We start from the raw sequence: 22,152 nt of genomic DNA, 5'->3' as shown, positions 1-22,152 counted from the left end.
CATTTAAAAGAGAAATTGGACGATAGCTTGAGGGAAATAAAGGGTCTTTGCCTGGTTTTAGCAGGAGACTAATGTTGGCAGAATTCATATTTGGTGGTAGTCTGCCATTTTCCTCGATTTCCTGCAACATGCTGTGGAATACTGGTGCCAAAATTGTCCAGAATTCTTTGTAGAATTCTGCAGGGAAGCCGTCTGGACCTGGAGCCTTATTATTGGGCATACTTATCAGGGCTTCCTGGAGTTCACTTGGCGTCAGTGGCGAATCCAATTCCATTGCTTGACTGTCTAGTAATTTTGGAAGAGTTACGTTGTCAAGAAACAGATCAATTTCATTTTTAGATGGGTTTATTTGTGGTGAGTATAAAGTTTCATAGAAATCCCTAAAAATGTTGTTTATTCTTCCAGGATCATATATTGTGTTCCCCGATAAATCTTTAGCAGCACATATAGTTGTTTTTTCTTTATTTATTTTTAGCTGGTTAGCTAGAAATCGACCTGATTTGTTACTGTGTTCAAAATTCTGCAAGCGAAGTCTTTGTATAAGGAATTGTGTTTTTTTATTAATAATTTCATTTAATTCTAGTTTTGTTTTGCATATTTTGTTCAATGTTTCCTGATCTTGGTCGCACGCGTAGGCTTCTTCTAGTGATTTGATGTTTTTTTCTAATTCCTGAATATTTTTGTTTTCTTCTTTCTTTTTGTGTGATGAGAAAGAAATTATTTTACCTCTCATCACAGCTTTACCTGCTTCCCATAGAACAGAAGCAGATATTCCGGGAGTGTCATTAAAGTCTAAATGTGAAGTCCATTCCTTTTTAAAGTATTTAATAAAGTCTTCATCTTTAAGTAGTGATATATTAAATCTCCAGTTTTTACTTGGCGTAGTATTATTCTTGTGCATTAGTGTTAAAGATACAGGAGCATGATCGCTGACAGCTATAGGATGAATCTCAGTGTCTGAAATGTCACACAGCAGTGAGCTGCTGACCAAAAAATAATCCAGACGAGAGTAAGAGTGATGAACATGCGAGAAAAAAGTATATTCCTTACTGGTGGGGTGAAGAGAGCGCCATGCATCGCAAAGACCAAAGTCGTTCATATACTGTTTGATTATATTTGTGGACTGCCAATTACGCTGAGTTCCTGTTGTGTTGAGCCTATCCATTTCTTCATTTAGTCCAAGGTTGAGGTCACCGCCAAGAATGAGTGTGCAATCAAGGTGTTCAGAGAGTGCACTAAAAAAACCGTGGAAGAATGAGGGTTCATCAACATTTGGACCATATATACTAACAATACATAGTTTTTTGTTCAATATTGATAGTTTAATAATTAGAAATCTACCCTCTGGATCTATAACTGTATCGAGTACTGTAAAATTAACATTTTTATGTATTAAAATTGCTACTCCCCGTTGTCTAGAATTATAACCGGCTGCAAACGCGTTAGGAAACTCAGGTGTTTTAAGTTCGTTTAAACCTGTGACAGGTTTGTGAGTTTCTTGTAATAAAACAACATCTGCCTGTAGTTTTTTAAGCTGGTTAAATATTTTTAACCTCTTTCCTCTGGTGCCAGCTCCATTTACATTCCATGTGACAAACCTCAGCATGCCCTTAATTGTGCGTGTATGTTTAATGATGTATGCTGGGTGTTTCGTTTAGACAGGTGGAGAGAATATGGAAACATCCCTTGTTTGTAAATAGAAAGAGAAAAAGAAGTGTGGTGAGAGACTCCATAAGTCTGACTATGTGTGTGAATATTCACTAATATGAACAAGCGTGGCGTGCGTGTGTGTCCTGCAAGTCTGTGCGTGCTGTGAGGCTGTTGTGAATGTGCTGCCGTTGAGCTGATGTGTTTGCGTGATCGTGTTGTGAAAATATGGAGAAATAGAGGGTGTTGTTTGTAGGTGAGTGGGGAAGTAGGTGATCACAGCAGTGAAAGACAAGAGAAAGAAAGAAACCACATGAACTGTGAGCGACAACAAAAAAAGGAAACGAAACGGAAACATTCCAATTAAAGCAATGACGGAGGGTGACGGTATTATATCTGCTATGACATCCTACTGATATTACTAGGTTAAACACATTTTAAAGGAGAATTTCAATATATGTTACTGGAATGAATCAGACATCATGCAGAATTCGTTAATATTTGTTTATGTATTTTTATTTTTTTGCACTAAGTAATCCCAAAATACAAGAATTTGTATACACACCATCCACTGATACACATACAATAGTAATGCTAATCTACTCGGTCTCCTCCATTTGGCCACAGGTTCTCATCCACATCACATCTTATGTCATCCAGGGCAACACACCTAGGAAAGAATCTTCTGGCTGCCAGAATTGAAGGAGTAACACCTGTGCAGATGTTCATCTACAATGAGAATCAGCTGTGGCTGGTTAAACTGCATTTTTAGATTTAAAATATGTTTCAATAAAATATTGCTGTTGCATTTTGCTGTCTTTTCAAGTTTTGCATTGTGTTATTGTTTTGGCCATAAGTTTAACAGTTTTGAAAACAGTATGTAAGCACATGCAAAATGTCCTGTCCGTACAAAGATTTTTGGCAGTTGTTGTGTCTGAGTGAGAAAATAATTCATGAAATTTGAGAGATGTAGTCATTGAATGCATTTTGAGCCAAGACAATGATTACTGGTCCTCAGTTTAGCCCACATAGACTTCTGTTGTGCTCACTGTGTGAGGAGTTTTGCAAACGTGACCTAAGTATTGGGAAATGTGTCCTAGCGTCTGTAAAAAACTGTAATACAAACAACACAAATCTCAGGATTGGGGATTTTAAATTTTTTTGGTAATGTGGAACATATGTGGAAATAAACTTGAATATTATCAAACATTTCCATTTAAAGTATACTCTAGAAAGCTCCCATGTAAATCATGTTGGATGTACTTGTACATTTCTTGACCTCAACATACAATGAAAAAATGAATTTGCTGTATAAATTGTGATCCAGCTGGGGTGAACTAGTGAGGGAAGCATGTAGCCTACAGGGTGAACTGCCTACAAAGCTCTGTTGGATTTGAATGGTCCCATTTGACTCATATGAGACTATTTTGGCTTAGAGCAAAGGCAGACTTCATCAGGTCCTTTTCTGTTACAAATGCATTGCTTGCAGTTGGTTTCAATAGAAAATAATAATAGTGTTATTTTTAAACATTAGGGTCCCTGGGTTTTCTGTACTGGTCAGCAGTAACCTGTATGAGTATGGAAAAAGTATATAACATGTCCAGTTCCTCTTCTCCAATATCATGAATGGTGGATTATTTTTGTCCTTCTGATTTTCGGAAGGAAAAAGTAATTTTCATCTTGTAAGAGATTGCATTTGTTGCACCTCCCGTCCCCGGCTGGTGTGTATTGTTGTGGAATGAAAAAGGCTTCCTTCTCCATTGATACATCATTGCAGCCAACCACAATCGTTGTCTGCATGCTGTCAGCAGAGATGGCTGTGGGCCGACTGTGACACTTACAAAAAGCTTATCTCATGTTAAGTCTTCAGTGAGAGTTGTTGTTACAAAGAGAATTAATGCTGCTGCAAAAAACTATCGCCAACACAATACAGAGAGCGTGTGCGTGCGTGCGTGTGTGCGTGCGTGTGTGCGTGCGTGTGTGTGTGTGTCCTCCTTTGGTAAGCAAGGAGAGTGTGTTTCACAGCTTTAATGCTAGCCAGCTAAATGGATGACACCAGCAGCATCTCGCTCTGATATCTCAGATATCTCGAAAGTTTGAACTAAATGATGGATTGAGTGTCAAGTACGAAATTATGAGTAACTTAGGAAGTCGTCAGTTACACCATGGACATGACTGTTTTCTGCTTCTTGTGACATCAAAGCAGCAGCGAATTGTGCAGCCTGTGAACAGCAGTGAAGGTGCAGCATTCAGAGAAGAAGAACTGTGGAGCTCGGAACAAACAACACATTACAGCCAAAGCGTTTGGATTATAGAAACACCGTTTCCCCATTAAAACAGTGGCAACACTCAAAGATATACTATCACAACGTGGCGATCGTGGCTCAAGAGTTGGGAGTTCATCTTGTAATTGGAAGGTTGCCGGTTCGAGCCCCGGCTCCGACAGTCTCGGTCGTTGTGTCCTTGGGAAAGACACTTCACCCGTTGTCAGAGGGCCCGGTGGTGCCAGTGTCCGGCAGCCTCGCCTCTGTCAGTGCGCCCCAGGGTGGCTGTGGCTACAATGTAGCTGCCATCACCAGTGTGTGTGAACTTTGGGGTCCATAAGTAAAGTGCTATACAAATACAGGCCATTTACCATTTTTACCCAACTTATTTGTGGGTCTGAGCAATCAGCAACATGATTATGAGATACAACATTTCACTCAGACACAAGTATAAACCATCATAGTCTGTGTCAGAGATGAAAAAGCATACGCTCACTCATCAACATCCAAAGGATCTCTTTAACAGTTCCTGATATGTTGGTTTCAAAATTGCACCTTTCTGTGAATGCAAGGTTCAACGATGTGTCCGTCTGTTTCCTGACACTGAATAAGGCCAGTGCATCATGTAAAGTTCCTTTGATTAGCCTTGCATGTGTTTTTGCATCCAAAAACAATAAGCTGCATAATCCGCCTCATTTCTGTTCCCATGTTCATAGCTGGTCTGTTCAAGACTGGAGAGAAAGCAGGAAATGCACAGGAAAAAAACGAGTTCCAGGACCAAGGTGCCTGTTTTTGAGTGGAACGTTTTGTGACGGGGGAGAAGAGAAGGTGATAATGAGAGCAGAACTCCTTTCCAAGACAGCCACATTGTTTTAATTGTTCCGTCCGGAGAACAGAGGGAGAAAAAAGCAGACTGTGTTTTCTCCAGCCAGTGCTAAAAAAAAGAACAAACCTGGCTTTCGCTGGCAGTGTGTTGGAGCAATTATGTACAAACCCTGTAATTATGCGTATCTTTTGGAAACATGTAAAAGCTGTATGGAAATGAGACTGGGCTGTTTAAACAGCACCCCCCACGGCTGTGCATTGTTTGATATTTTAGGCAATTTTAGCCAAGTAATGAGGAGTTTAAGACACGGTGCTGTTTGGCTGCACGTGTTTATTCATGAAACGGTGCTTGTGTACAGTCATGAAGGAGGCGCGCTGCTTCCATGTAGACATTAGCTGTGAGCAGAAATGCAGCACAAACATTTTCTTAGCCGAGCTCCACATCCCCCACTCCAGCATGATTTCCATACATTTTGTCCTCCACAAATTCAATGCTCTTTCCTTCCTGCTTCTCTTCACTCATCTCTGCATGTACTGGGTCCCACCCTTAATTAAGTCTGCTGGGGTTTAAAGCGTTGAATCTTGTTTAAAGCGCATCTCAGCACATTTAACAGGACTGGTAGAGTGTGCGTGCTAATCAGGATATCCGTAGCTGCTTGGCAAGGAGCGTTAGCCAATAACAGCCTGATTTCAGACGTATTCCTTCAGTTTTTTCCTGAATGTATTCTTTAGAGAGGGAGTCATTATTTCCAGCTTTCATACAGTATGTATCTTTTGTAAAGACTCAAGGCTCCAGCTGCACCACAAGTTCTTATCAGAGCAAAAATTAAATTACTTTTATCAAGGTTATTTCTTAGGCTACATAGGTAACCAAGGTAAAACCTATTCTGCTCACCATTGTGTCCCTTTGCATGTATCTCTGTGCCAATAATTGAGCTGCACTTTTACCAGAATATTGTGTCCTGAGCTGCAACAATGTAGCAGCACTATGAGAAACCAATAATGGCACCATCGCTGCAGCTCACCTTGGGCTGCGCACCTGTTACTGTGTTTCTATTCTGTGCTTCCAGTGACATTTAAAATGGACATTTTCAGCCTTGATAACAGGTCGGTGGCACGGCTGCAGCCAGGAATCTGATGAAGGCGATTTAAATGCCTGCAAAGTGGTGAGATTAACATTGAATAAGTGTAGCTTTGTCACTGCCTTTTTCTGCTCGAGTTATCTGGATTTGTTCACCTAGACCAGGGGCCAAAACTCAAGGCACACTTTAGGTCGCGGGCCAAACAAGAGAAGCATTTATTGAACACACTAAAACAATGTTTTTTAAACATAAATATGAATAAGCTTCACTTTGTGGTTTTGCTCTGGTGAAAAAAGTCTGCTGAAATGTCAGATTCTTCTTTAGCTCGTCTACTTTCTGTAGTTTCTGTGTTTAGGTTTTTCAGCTTATCCTGACGTTTTGTCTCGCAGTGCCGTCTTAAATTAAATTCCTTCATTACAGCCACATTAGCTCCACTAATAAGACGCACGGTTTACCAGCATGTCTGTAAACATATATTCAGTCTCTGGCGCTGAAAGGCTCTGCTTTCAGAGTCAACTTTTCTCTCCACCATTGTGAGCGGCGAGCTGCACAATAACGTTCAGCACGGAGGCTGCAGCGCTGCATTATGGGATCTGTAGTTTGTATATTATTAGCGCCTCACATCGCCGGGCCATGCATGACAATAATAGTACATCTGTATAAAATGATCTCGCGGGCCGGATATAAATGTCCGCCGGGCCGGATGTGGCCCGCGGGCCACGACTTTGACACGTGATCTAAAATAACAAGCAAATCCTTGAACTTTAGGGGCGTAGGTATTCACGTCCACTCGTGTGATTACATTCATTACATATGAATTCATCAAACCATGTGCGTAGAACTCAACAGCCGTGCACACAGAGAAGCAACCGCACACATGAGTGTTTGTGTTTCCAGTGCTGCAGCAGATCTATGCTCTTGAGGGTAACTCTGTGCTCGGAGCTGAATCCCGCTCCCGTTACTTAACTGACTTTTGACACTTTGGCAAAGCCCAAAGGAATGGGTCCTATTGTAATTAGTCCCTTTCAAAGCAGTGACCCCACAGCCACGGATAAAAAGGTCCAGGTTACTGCTTTAACTGAGCTAAGTGGGACTCATAGTCCAGCAGAGGTATGGTTTCCCCTCCACTCCAGGGATGGCCCATCTTCTCTGCTGACAGTGGAGGCAGTCTACAGCTGGTCTGTGTGTAGTGCCTGTGCTTTTCATGCTTTAATTCATGTTGTTGAATTTTTCACATTCCTCCCGTTGCCCATGAACACTGCTGCCACTCATGTTCTATTCCAACCCAGTGGTCAACCAATCAAGACTCAGCAAATTCGTACGTCATCCACTTCCAGCGATGTGCAGTCAAGATCTTGACTGCACGAGAGCATGTCTGGGGTGGGTGAAATATATTTGAATGCAGAACATCTGTACTTTGACTTCAGAAAAGGTTTGTACTAAAGAGAAGAGACGAGGTTAAAGAATAGAAGGGGGGAGGGAGGGACGTAAGCGAGAACGAACAGCTTGTAGAACTGGGGGAACCTGTATAGATGAGAACCATCTATACAGGCGTGGCCCTGCTCCTGAAATTCTGATATTTATCTCCAATTATTGTGACACTTTGGTCAGCCTGTAGCCTCGATTAATAATTCAGGGGGAACACATCATTACTCACTGGAACAAAATCAGATTATTCAGGATTAGAGGATCTTTGTGTTACAACATCATTAAATGTATTATTGTAACTTTCAGTACTTGAGAACCATTTACTTTGTTTAATTTGTTCATTCTCAGATGATAAAGAAATAAGTGATTCATGGAGCCTTAAAGCAGTGTCAGAAGCTGGATGAGTGTTTGTAACTGAATATCTAACTTTTCATTTTGTTTCATAAGCTCCTCCAAGGTGTCAAATCTCTCATTTTATTATATTATATATATTTTACGGTCCTTTTGCAACCTTTCAGTTTTATTTCCCAAAGCCTTTGCAGTGAGTTTGACATTTTGTTCTGAAGCCAGAGCCTCAGAACATTCATTAGCCTCACTCACACGGACTTTATCAAAACTCCACAGCTCAGCTCATGTATTATGGCAGATTCAGTCCACACTGTGATAGACTGAGCAGTGAAGGACATTCAGGCACAGGTTAAAGTCCAAAAAAAGGATTTTTATTCAACTCAAAAACAAAATTTGGGTAAATTATATTAAAAAAAATCAAGATCTTGGGCCAATAAAAGAGGTCAAAGTAACCGAACTCTACTCAAAAACAGGCAACAAAGAGACGGGAAGGCGACCAAGAAAGATCACAAACTGTCAGAGCCAAGTCTCCCTCAGAGGTTAAATCCAGGATTCAAAATCCTGCTCCTCACATACAAGGTCTTAAATAATCAGGCCCCATCTTATCTTAATGACCTTGTAGTACCATATCACCCTATTAGAGCACTTCGCTCTCGCTCTGCAGGCCTACTTGTTGTTCCTAGAGTATTTAAAAGTAGAATGGGAGGCAGAGCCTTCAGTTTTCAGGCCCCTCATGTTCATTTTGATGAACGGAAGAGATCACAGTTGAGTCTGCATGGTTTTCATTTTTGAGCACAGTATCAGTGTCACTGGTAGGTGGCCGAGCAGACTTGCTGGTTCTTTAGCAGAAGGAATTGGGTCCTGAGGAGATGGACACAGCTGTCCCATGAGTGAGTCATGTCTGACTTTGCAGCCAGCTCAGCACTGAGACCTGGGGCTGAATTCATATCGAATACAGAGAAAAAACGACTCAGGCTGAACTCTGAACACATAGCAAACAGTGTCAGACATGATCGAACAGGTAACAATGACACGAGAAATGAAAAGAATGACAAGACAATTGAATAAATAAGTCTTAAAGGGAAAATGACAGCGAGCACAGACTAAAACCAAGGCGAGTGAGGCTTATTGGCTCAAAGGCAGTGAGCAAGAAGATGATTGGACTAGAGTAATGATGACAGTATTGAGTTTGACAGTGTGGGAAAGTGGTAGAGAGGTAAATAATAGACTAGCAGCCCAGGAAAGGCAGGCAGATGAGTGATTACATCTTCCTTCATATGCTTGCAATGAGCAAAAGCAAAGATATCAGCATCCTGAAGTCTGTCCTGTGTTTTCATGCAGGATTTTGTGCTGCTGAAAACAATAACTCATAATGGTGTATATGTTAATAATAATAATAAAGTGTCTAACCTTTTATTTTGCCATTTTCAAATATTAATACAGTTTTAAATCTGGGGCGCTGCTTGGCTTAATGCTTCATACTTTGTATTTGATCGTTGCTCCTAGATACCCCTCTGCTGCAGAGCCATTTTTAGAAGCTGATGCAGGTGAAATACCCAGAAAACATCAACGCAAAGACATTTACTTTGAGGCCTTTTTAACTGAATTATTTGAATTGCTCGGTTATTCGTTGCAGCCCTGGTCTTGTTTGCTGAGCACATGACGTCTGTTTGGGTTTGTTTCACACGGGGTTCCAGTAGCACTTTGTCTTAGAGCTGATGGTGTTTCTCAAAGCCCATGCTTCTAGTGTTTGGTATCGTCCTTTTGACCAATAATCACAATATTGTGTGTGTGGAGGAGCTTCGCACGTGTTTGGAGACCACAGACTGGGACACATTGAAGGCTGCTTCTAACAGCTTGGACGAGTTTACGGACACTGTCACCTCCTATATCCACTTCTGTGAGGACAGCATTGTGCCATCACGCACCAGGGTGAGTTATAACAATGACAAACCCTGGTTTACTCCTAAACTCAAAAAGCTGTGGCTGGAAAAGAGAAAGGCGTTCAGAAGCGGAGACAGGGACTGCTACAGAGAGGCCAAGTACAGGTTCACTAAAGTATGACATTGCTAAACATCAGCACTCTGAGAAGATGCAGCAGCAGATCTCAGAGAATGACTCGGCCTCTGTGTGGAAAGGTTTTAGGAATATCACAAACTACAAGCCTAAAACCCCCCACTCCACTGACGACTTGCTCTTAGCCAACACCCTCAACGACTTCTACTGTCGTTTAGACGAGCCATCAGGCAGCCTTCACACCTCCAACGGCCCCAACAATAGAGGCACTTTGGACACTCATTCCCCCACCTCTCCCCCCTCCATAGAGCCATCACCACCTTCAAACTGTTCACCTGCAACACCCCCCTCCTCACCCCACACAAAAGAGGATTTCACACCACCTCCTCCCACCACAACTCTTCATATTCATGAAGCAGATGTGAGGAAGCAGTTTAAGAGTCGGAATGCTCGAAAAGCTCCCGGCCCAGACGGCGTGTCTCCTGCCACCCTCAGACACTGTGCAAACGAGCTGGCCCCAGTGTTTTCTGGCATTTTCAACTCCTCACTGCAGGCATGTCATGTGCCTGCCTGCTTCAAGTCCTCTACCATAATCCCTGTCCCCAAGAAACCTAGGATCACTGGACTAAATGACTACAGACCCGTGGCTCTGACATCTGTGGTCATGAAGTCATTTGAGCGCCTGGTTCTCTCCTATCTCAGGACCCTCACGGCCCCCCTCCTGGACCCCCTGCAGTTTGCATACAGAGCCAACAGGTCTGTAGACGACGCCATCAACATGGCCCTACACTTCATCCTGCAGCATCTGGACTCCCCAGGAACCTACGCCAGGATCCTGTTTGTGGACTTCAGCTCTGCCTTCAACACCATCCTTCCAGACCATCTCCGAGGCAAGCTTTCCCAGATGAATGTGCCTGATCCCATCTGCCGGTGGATCACTGACTTCCTGACGGACAGGAAGCAGCACGTGAGGCTGGGAAAGAATGTCTCGGACTCCCGGACCATCAGCACCGGCTCCCCTCAGGGCTGTGTTCTTTCTCCTCTGCTCTTCTCCCTGTACACCAACTGCTGCACCTCCACCCACCAGTCTGTCAAGCTAATCAAGTTTGCAGATGACACCACCGTTATTGGACTCATCTCGGACGGGGACGAGTCTGCCTACAGGAGGGAGGTTGAACGTCTGGTGTCCTGGTGCAGCCACAACAACCTGGTGCTGAATGCCCAGAAGACAGTGGAGATTATTGTGGACTTCAGGAAGCACACAGCCCCACTCCCCCCCATCATCCTGACTGACACCCCCATCACCTCTGTGGACTCATTCCGCTTCCTGGGTACCACCATCACCCAGGACCTGAAGTGGGAGCCCACCATCACCTCCGTCATCAAGAAAGCCCAGCAGAGGATGTACTTCCTGAGGCAGCTGAAGAAATTCAACCTGCCAACACGGACGATGATGCAGTTCTACACTGCAATCATCGAGTCCATCCTCACCTCCTCCATCACCGTGTGGTACGCTGGAGCCACTATCAGGGACAAACAGAGACTGCAGCGTGTTGTGCGCTCTGCTGAGAAGGTGATTGGCTGCAGACTCCCATCTCTGCAGGACCTGTACACCTCCAGGACACTGGGGCGTGCAGCTCGGATCTCAGCTGACCCTTCTCACCCTGGACACAGTCTGTTTGACCTGCTCCCCTCAGGCAGGAGGCTCCGGTCCATTCGCACCAGAACCTCTCGCCATAAGAACAGTTTCTTCCCCTCTGCTGTTGAACACATGAACAATAACCATATGACTGTTCCCACCACTAACACATGACCCTACGCTGTGTTCACTGCATCATTCCATGTTTGGCACTGATCACCACCTGCACTCATGTATATATCTTTCTACGTAGCACTTTTAATTCTTATCCCTACTTTTATTTTTTCATGTCTATTTAAGTGCTATTTATGACACTATGTTTGCACTGAAGCACCGCAGCAATTTCCTAATGTTGTAAACCTCAACATCTGGCAATAAACCCCATTCTGATTCTGATTCTGAATAAACAGCACCTTTAGTTGCTAACTTTAGTCGAACATCTGGTTTGGGGGACACCCTTTTAACCCTTATGTTGTGCTTCCCATACTCTTGGACTGGATCTTAACGAAATAGTCTCGTCCAGGATTTTAGCATTTTATGGAAATATTAAAGTTACCCTGTGATTCAGGATGCTTTTCTTGACAGCAAGAGGACTGTCGTGAATTTTGCACAATACAGAAGAGGTTCTTCATCAGGTCAGGATTTTAATGTCTGTTTACATCTATAGGCCAGTCGCCATACTTTTATGATGGATACGCACATTCTGGACAACGAAATCGCTTTATTTGTTCCGTATCTCAATAGCTAGCCAACAGAGGAATTTAAGCATCTATTTAAGCATCTCAGGCTCTTGTGAAGGGAGAGGGGGTCAGGAGATGCGACTGCGTTTGTAGTGATGTGGACATTGGACGAGTCCATCATGGTGAAGAAAGAGCTGCGTGTGAAAACGAAGCAGTTGATTAACCGATCGAGCTGCACCCCTACTTTCACCTTAGTTACTTATCCACCTGACAAGGATGGGTCAGGTGTTTCATGCGTGTCACACTGAAGAGCTCCAGGGTAAACCCAGGACGCATGACACGCGACCCTGCACTAAGCAGAAGATAATGGATGGATGCTGATTTCACATCTGTGACTCCAGCTCCACCTAGTTAGTGTTTTTTCCGCCTCTTTTCCTGATTTTTCAAGGTTTTTTAAATTACATTAGACACTTTTTAGATGCTGCTCAGCTCAAGTTCAAGACTTGTCTCTAAAAATGCTCCAGTGACACCTGCATCTTAGAGAGAGAAATTAAGATGCCATACTAAGATGCCACACCTGCATCTGATCTACTTACTGTGTGCAAGGCTGTCACATCATCCTTGCCACAGTGGTAAAGCTCGGGCCAGCCCTTTTCCTTGTGACTAGAGCATCTCTGCTCTTTCCAGCAACCATGTGTGTGTTTCTCTGGAGTTCCCTGTTCCTCGCACTAGCGAAGTTATCCATTCGGTCTTGCTTTCCCCAACTCAGGAACTCTGACATCTGTGGGACAAATAACATACCTTCTTACCCACCTACCCACTCTCCGTCGGCACCATTTGACCTCCTGTGGAAACTCGCCTGGCACCCTGGTGTTCCCCCGGGCCTGCACTCGCCTCTCCTCCAAGATTGTTTCCAATTATTACAATCCTTCCCAGAAGCCACCCCCTCCCTTCCCGTAATCACTGACTCTGTTCCTGTGTGCTGCTGGTGCAGCCCAGTCCCTCCGCTGTTCAATTTTTCACCTGATTGTAAACATTAAGCACATAACCACTCACTCGAGTGTGCATCTGTACAGGTTATTAGTATAGGGTTGATCTCCAGCTCTTACTGCCAGGCTGCAAAACTAGTCTGCCCGGCTCTTTCAATGAAATTATATAAATTAAATAATGACTTCAAAAAATCTCAGTCCCTGATGTATTTCAGACTTTGTCTATCCAAGGTAAGGCTTGAGTCATTGAAGTGGATATTTGAATAGGCCTGACAAGGTCGAGCTGCACATTCAGATTTAAAACTTCTCCAGGAATCTTTGTCAGTCATATTACACCAGCTGTCCCAGAAAAGCACCGATAATCATAACTGAATAGTGACGATGGCTGTCACGACTGCAATAATGCAGAAGAACTGAACTTCGCTAATTAGCAAATCCATAATGTTTTCACTCCTCTAAAGCATTTCCCTCGAGGCTGTTCTGAATCCTGTTGTCAAATACCAGTTAACATACAGAAATGAGATTTCTGTGTGTTAACTGGTATTTTTTAGGTTTGTTTGTAATGTAACTCTAATTTGATGTGTGTGTGTGTGTGTGTGTGTGTGTGTGTGTGTGTGTGTGTGTGTATAGATATAGATAGATAGATAGATAGATGTATATAGTAGGGGTGCAACGATATTCGTATCGATATTGAACCGTTCGATACAGTGCTTTCGGTTCGGTACGCATATGTATGAACAATACAACATTTTAAATTTATTTTATCAACTTTCCTTCTGACGATGCTGTCTGTGTTGAGCGCTCAGTGGATCTGCGTTCGACTACTCCGCCTAGGCTGCACTGTCGAGCACAGATCCACTGAGCGCAGCGCAAGCTAGCGAGACAGAAGCTAAGCTCGTTGCAACATGGCAAATTGAACCTCCCCCACCCTCATTCAGATCTGGCGTTTGGAACTATTTTGGTCTTCGTGTGACGTATGACCCTGAAGGTAAGCGCGTCATGGACTAAAGTAAAACAGTATGTTGGATGTGCCACGCAATGCTCAATTACATGGGTGGGAACTAGTGTGTTAGCGCAGTTAGCTCGCTAACGTGTTGACGCCGTCTAGCCCCACGCACGGGGCGATCCGCGGTAGCTCGTTAACGGAGATTTTCCGTGTTGTGGCGTTAATGTCATTTCAGATTAACGCTGACAGCACTAGTGGGAACACAACGAATATGACTGCACATTTACTCCGACAGCATCCTAGTGCAAAGACAAGTGGAAGCAGACAAAAACAACAAGCAGCATGCTACAAACTTTACCCGAGTCATTTACAGCCGTTAGCACAGGATTCTCCTTATGGGGACCTGATATGTTTAATATGCTGCTGAGAATATAGCCCAGAGGAAGTGTATAGTAGAGCTTTTATTTTGAAAGAGCCATTTCTCTGTAATAAACTCTCTTTTCCAAAGATGAGGGATTCCTCAATCAGATAGATTTATTTTTTATTATTATTTTGTTGTTTCAGCAACATTAAATTTAAAAACTGTACTTTTGAGTTAAAATATATATTTATAATTTAAATAAATGACAAATTAAAAAGGCATGAACATTTTTTTTTTGTATCGAAAAAATATCGAACCGTGACACCAAAGTATCGAACCGAACCGTGAATTTTGTGTATAGTTGCACCCCTAATATATATGTGTGTATGTATGTATGTTGTGTGTGATTCAAACATAACATACGATGTCAGCAGTGATTTGTATAGTGTCCTATACTCCTGTATGTTATGCTTACAAATTCACAAGGACTAAAATCAAAGGATTTCCTGTAAATTTTCCAAAATATTGTTTGTCATTTTCTTTTTTAAATTTCAGGTAAGTAGAATGTTTTTAATCTAGTTAGTATTTAGTTTTATAAAAGTTTAAAGTAGTTTAAATGCAGGAAAAGCACTGCACTGTTTAACACATGGATGTGTAGCAGTATTTAGTCTTAAGGTCAGATGTGCATCCATCCATCTATTATCTTCCATTATCCCAAAGTCAGGTTTTGGCAGCAGCGAACTAAGCAGGGTATTCCAGACAAGAGGGGCTGACCACCCAGTTCCATGGATGTGCAGTAATCTTCACTCGATGTGCGCATCATCTCGGAGAGCTGCTTTTGTTTGCTCAGAGCTGAGTCAAAGTTTTAAACTGATGTAGAATTATTTATTGTCCATTTGATGATAAAGTCTCTGTTTTATTTAAAATACAAAACTGTGTAATAAACATTTAACAATGACCTTTTCAGAGTTGGAGCACACTTTGTAAAGTTTAATAAGGCACTGATGTGTTGCAGTTTATAAGTGATATTGTGTTCAATGGTGCTTCACGGACTCAGGAATGATTAAACAGCAGCTGAGAAGCTACAGTACGACACCAAAGCACTCATTGCATATTCAAAACACTCAAAACAATCAACAGCTAAAATCGAAAATATGCTGAAATCTTTCTTTGTTGTATTGTTGTGGGCCTCACGAGTACCCACAAGGAGCAACACGAGCACACACTTTCAATAACAGGGGTGAAGTGGCTTTTTACAGGCAGCGCAGTTACCCAATAAATCAACCTATAAAAGCCGACACAGAGTGTCAGTCAGCTTGTGTAATTGAATAATTACTGACCAACGAGCTCGGGCACAGCGACGATAGAAGCTGTTCTCCAAATGTCAAAAACCAATTGAAATAAATTACACATCTCTAGGATCACTCTGGCAATTAGTACAGCCATAACAAGTCATTCTCTTACCTGATACACGTCACAGCACTCAAACACAAACACACGCTGAATAACAGAGGACTGAGGTGGGCGGAGAGCTTTTGCTTTCAAGGCTTTAAGTGGGAAACGAGGTGGCAGCACAGTCATGGATGATCTTTTTCAGCTAACTGGAACAACTTAAAGAAGATATCAACGGTGATACAAGTAATCTTCCTGTCATCATTTAGATAATAAATGTGACCGGCCTAATCAGCTCAGCCGTCATATATTATCCTTTAGTTTAGATGGTGTGTTGTGTATGTAGTTTAGTTCTCATTATACTTTTGAGTTAACAGAACATATTCACATATTAGTTCATTAGATAAATGTGCATCACTCTGTATCCTTGATCTGCTGTGAATGTATTACATGCTTTATTGTTGAATCATGAAGAGAAGGTTGTAAGCAGGAGACTCTGTGTCTAAGACAGGGGAGATAGACAGACCACATTCCACACCCCCACCTTACAGAAAGCAGAGAAACAACTGCCGAGGTCATAACTTCGGCGCTGTAACAGAGAAAGAATGTTAATGTTTGGTCTTTTACGACTAGGTGGGGGCCGCTAGGAGCTATAAAAGGCTGTGTAACCCGTCACCATTTTGAGACTTGCTGTGACCCTCTTCAGGCAGGTCTCCCCATCATGATGGTTCTAAATGCTCTTTGTGTTGAATTGTATGGAAATAAATGATTGTTGATTGAGCATAAATACACCGAGTATTGTCCTTCCTTCAGCCCAAAGATTCAAAGAATTGGGAGATTACAACAATACGCATGCGTTGGTCCAACAATATGCAGAAATGTTTCAAACATTTGTTAATATAAACAAACACATTATTATAATCCTCCTGATGTTATGATGCTAAGTTAGATAAATGAGAGACAGATGCCCAAACATTTATACTGCCGTCCTACTGAGGTTCATTTTACAGTAGGCTCAGGTGGGTGATGCCCACCTCGAGATTCATCCAGACGACTCAGAGCAGCAAAGAAATGCCTGAAAAGAAAAATATAATTATGTTAAAAAACATTGTTTTCTCTCATTTTGTCATTTATCAACAAATGAAATTATTCATAAACCAAATCAAAGCATCCAAAAACCCCAAACAAACAGTTAAATGATCAACATGACGTGACAGAGAAACAGAACAGCAAAAAATATTGAAATTTCACACAAATACTGCTCTTTTTTAAAAATATGTATCTTTTAGTAAGAGTGCATACTCCATCACGGGACATAATCAGACCCAGTGACTCTATATTCAGTTACGTCTGCTAATTAAATGCCACACTTTCTTGGCCATTAAGAATGACCTCCTTTTTGTTGTTGACACCAGGAAATGATTAAAAAAATAGTTAAACCCAATGTTTTGGTTTTAACTCTGAATCGAGGTTTTGGATGCAGCGATGGCTGCTCGGTGGGTCCAGCAGAGCAGAGACGTGGCAGCGCTGCTCGTGGTGATTCTTCAGTGTTTGATCAAAGCACTGATCTGTAACATTGTTAGTTTTCTGTGTGCTGACCTCACGCTGCCTTACACTACAGCCTTCAGGATTAACACTGCAGAACAACAGGCTCTCCTGTCAGGTTTAATAATAAGCATCTATAAAATGTGCCTGTAAACGATGAATAAAGCGTCCACCTGGCTACCACGATGTGATATAAGTTATGTGAGGGGAAATTTCCACTGCTGTTCCAGAAATGTTCACACACAAAGTAATTCAACATCATAGAAATATGAAAACTCCAGAAAGCAAACGTTACCACTGATAACTTGATTGAAGGGGACCAATCATGTTTTTCCTTCTTCTCTGTCAATATTGGTCCAGTGGTGGATGCTCTGCTCTAAACGCACCCCAACCACTGACTCCAAGACAGTTGGGTACTATGAACATCACTTAGGCACATAGGCCAACTCGAAGGTGCAGCGAAGCAACCCTCTCGTCTACTGTGAGGAGTTGGGGGTAAATATCCTGGCAAAAAACAAAAATACTCACCTTGACCGCTGCCTTTCACCAAGGGCAGGGGTACAGAGTCCAGGCCCTCTCCAGGACTCTGGTTCTGGCGTTGAGGTGAACCCTGCCATAACTAGCTGGTATAGCTCAGCCTGCTTCCCCACTAGAGAGATGATGTTCTGTGTCCAAATAGCCAGGCTAGCTGGGAATCAGACCACCAGTGCTGCCCAACACACACTGCACATGCCTCCTACGATGCCTCCTGCAGGTGAGAGCAGGCCCTCTCACCTCTTCACTTTCTCTGGAGCTCCCTCCCCAGACCTGGTACCACTGTGGGGGCACAGTAACTCTGTACCACAGACGTTAAACAGGTTTGCACAGGGCTCGTGTCAGTTATTCCTTGTTGGGCCATTTTGCCTCGCCCAGTTAGCAGTTGTGAAACACTGGGATCACTGGGACACACAAAGCCCGGCACTATGATCAGGTGGCAATTCACAGAGCGGCTACATAAATTCTAACAGTGTAATCGATGCAAATATATTTCAAGCCCATCTGAATGTTACATTTCAGCTTTAGTGCACAGATTTGTACATAGAGTCAGAGCTGAAAGTCCTACAGGAGAAATTAAACGTCTAAGAAAACAGTTCATCTACAAGCTGTATAAATATACTGTGTGTGTGTGTGTGTGTGTGTGTGTGTGTGTGTGTGTGTGTGTGTGTGTGTGTGTGTGTGCTGCTACGAGTGAGCTCTATCAAGTGGCATAAATCTTTTATTTTGGAGATCAGCATTAATGGCTGAAACAGCCTTAGATCTGGGCTCTGCTGCCTGCTTTCATCATCTCGGCCGGGGGAATTCCATCAGAGGAGCGAATGGGGGCGAATACGCAATCGTTTGCTCCCATAAGTACACAAAATTAGCTGCTTATCAGTTGATCTCTGTACATGATCCCTCAAAAATCTTTTCCTCGCACGGCCGCTGCCTGTGCTCGAGCCCCATATCCCAACTGGCTTAATAGAGAGGGGTGATAGACGAAGGGGGTGTAAGGAGCAGTAACTAAATAGCTTTTCAAAGTCAGGAAGGCCACAGCTTTCTCCTCTTTCTGAACTTTCCCTGTCTTATTTTAACAGACACTAAGCTTCAGCCTTTCTACCTTTTAGCTCTCTGACATGAAGGTAATTGAAATATCATCAATATCTTTTAGCCTGCTGCTCATCAACCTGATTTATCCAACTTCAGAAACCTGGGCTAAACAGGTGGAGAGAAGCAGACGGGGCGAGAAGCTGCTTTTATTCTGATGCATCTCCTTGTTTGCTAACTCTGGTTTTCTCCTAATCAATCAAGCACCACATAGAAGATGTTGCTGTTCTGACTTGCAGCAAATACAAACAGCACTTATTCTCCAGGCTGTTTCATAATGCTGCTATTTCTCCACGTTAACGAGTGAGACGGTAGAATTAGGCTGGGCACTCCTATTAATGGGGCCTGTGGAAGCAGGAGAGGGACTGGAGCTCTTGTTAGCCAAGCAGGCTGCTATTGATTGCGGCGGGCCACTGGAGGCTCTCTACCTGCGGTTGACTTTGTTCTTGTTCAGAAGTTGTAAGGATCTGCTGAACAACAGGGACCACGCACATTTCAAACAAGGTCTATGAAAAGCCTATCAATTAGGCTTTGAAGGTCAAGCACACTGCCCCCCCTCCCCGTTCTTGAGCCAGCAGTATCATCTCTGGTCTCACCAAAATGCATTTGAAGACTCCATTCAATTAAATATCTCTCAGCTCCAGCTGCTCCCTAAGTGAAAGGTCAACCAAGTCCAGGAGGCTAAAAGAAAAAGGCTTCGCTTCTTCACAACCCCAGCGCACAACAAAGCCTTCTCCAAGCAAGCACTCTCACTCTTAATGATACCCACTGGTCAATCCCTAACTAGCAATGACAGTTACTCCCAGAAGCAGCGCTGCAGACCATAGCCAATCGATCAGGAAAAAAAGAATACATATAATGATAACCTGCAGACATAATGTCAAGCCCCTGCACTGTCCCAGTTGTCTGACATTCAGGTAGGTAGTGGGGAGAGATAGCGAGTCAAACATCAAAAAGCAAAGTGTAAGAGCGAATCGTCTCGCTCTCCTCTGACCAGTGAGGTGGGTTAACCCTCTCGCATGAACTCTAATTATCCAGTTTGTGGCCTGAGGGTGTCCCAGAGGACTGAGCAGCCAACCCAGTGGCGCACACACTCAATAACCATCAACACAACTGCCACTTAATTGAATCCAATTGGCCCTCATTATTTGGTGCATCCATGTTGAAGGCAAAGATGAATGTGTGTGGAAAGGTATAACGCAGTGATGTAGGTGGATGATTCTTTCTTGCTGTTACACTGATTATTACTTTTTTCTTTTTTTCATTTTAAATATTCTTCAAATTTCTGCCATTTTAAGAATCAAAGGTTTTACTTAAAATATATTTCACCCTCAATGCAGCCAATATCTTTCATTCATATGTCCACGCCTTTCCATTCACTACTTGGAGTGCTAAAGCATGTGATGAGTGATAAAAGACCAATTATTCATGAGCCCCTTTTCATCTTTTCATTGATGATAAAATTGATGTTTGAGATTAACTGCTGCAGCGTCTGATTGTTGTTACGGAAACACAAAGTTTTACAAATATTTTTGCTTCTTGACTTTGTGATAGCAGCTGCTGCTAAAAATCTAAAACATCAAAGCAAACAGATATTGCGCTGGTTCTGACTGTGTAGTCCAGGAAGGTCATGATTTGGGGGAATGGATGGGGTGAAGTCTGGAGCACTGCCTCGTTTCTTCATCTCAGTACATATTTTTATTAAGGACTCTGTTTTGACTTTGCATAGTCACGTATTGACTCATTTAACTGATATGAAATCAGTTTTTAAAAAAACTTAAAATTGTTGTTGCTTCTGTCAGTTAGGCTGCAGTTGACCCTGCATAACTGTAACTGACCAGTTGGAAGTCTTGAACTGTGCTTCATAGGTTTTCAGTTTGTATTTTATCTTAATTCAGATCAAACTGAGGTTATTGTACTCGGCCCTGAAAATCTTAGAAATATGGTATCTAAGCAGATTCTTACCCTGGATGGCATTACCTTGGCCTCCAGTAACACTGTGAGGAACCTTGGAGTCATTTTTGACCAGGACATGTCCTTCAACGCACATATTAAACAAATATGTAAGACTGCTTTCTTCCATTTGTGCAACATCTCTAAAGTTAGAAATATCCTGTCTCAGAGTGACGCTGAGAAACTAGTTCATGCATTTATTACTTCCAGGCTGGACGACTGTAATTCATTATTATCAGGAAGTCCTAAAAACTCCCTGAAAAGCCTTCAGCTGATCCAAAATGCTGCAGCAAGAGTCCTGACAGGGACTAGAAAGAGAGAGCAGATTTCTCCTGTTTTGGCTTCCTGTTAAATCCAGGATTCAAAATCCTGCTCCTCACATACAAGGTCTTAAATAATCAGGCCCCATCTTATCTTAATGACCTTGTAGTACCATATCACCCTATTAGAGCACTTCGCTCTCGCTCTGCAGGCCTACTTGTTGTTCCTAGAGTATTTAAAAGTAGAATGGGAGGCAGAGCCTTCAGTTTTCAGGCCCCTCTTCTGTGGAACCAGCTTCCAGTTTGGATTCAGGAGACAGACACTATCTCTACTTTCAAGATTAGGCTTCAAACTTTCCTCCCTTAGTTATGCTGCAATAGACGTAGGCTGCTGGGGATTCCCATGATGCACTGAGTGTTTCATCATCACTCACTATGTATTAACAGACCTCTCTGCACTGAATCATATCTGTTATTAACCTCTGTCTCTCTTCCACAGCATGTCTTTATCCTGTCTTCCTTCTCTCAACCCAACCAATCACAGCAGATGGCCCCGCCCCTCCCTGAGCCTGGTTCTGCTGGAGGTTTCTTCCTGTTAAAAGGGAGTTTTTCCTTCCCACTGTCGCCAAAGTGCTGCTCATAGGGGGTCATATGATTGTTGGGCTTTTCTCTGCATCTACTGTACAATATAAAGCGCCTTGAGGCGACTGTTGTTGTGATTTGGTGCTATATAAATAAAACTGAATTGAATTATTTTGTTGTTGGAATCATTTGTATGCAATTTCTGTTTATAGCTATTGCTTATGATAATGAAGCAACTTGGTAATCAGAAACAGCAGACATCTGGTGATTTATGCACATCTAAAGCCAACAAGAAGTGATTGTTTTAGCATTTTTTTGATAAGCAAAAAAACACCCGTGTGGGATGTGGAGAAAGGTCGGAGTGGACGTTTGTGTGATTTCCCTGTTGCCCTGGAACCCTGCCCTCACGTCTTGTAAATAGCACAATCCCAGCACTGCCAGTAAATACAACCCGTGACAAGATGGCTGAACACAAACACAAGCTCACCAGAACCACCTGAACACTTTTTGTAAATGCTAACGTATTTCTGTGGGGACTGAGCAGATCGTGTATCTGAAGTGGAACTATTGCA

The sequence above is a fragment of the Mchenga conophoros genome, linkage group LG17, assembly GCF_057382185.1.
Source record: "Mchenga conophoros isolate Kocher_MC1m ecotype Shallow Benthic linkage group LG17, M_conophoros_male_GT1.1, whole genome shotgun sequence".
NCBI lineage: Eukaryota > Metazoa > Chordata > Actinopteri > Cichliformes > Cichlidae > Mchenga > Mchenga conophoros.
This window is presented reverse-complemented; position numbering follows the sequence as displayed.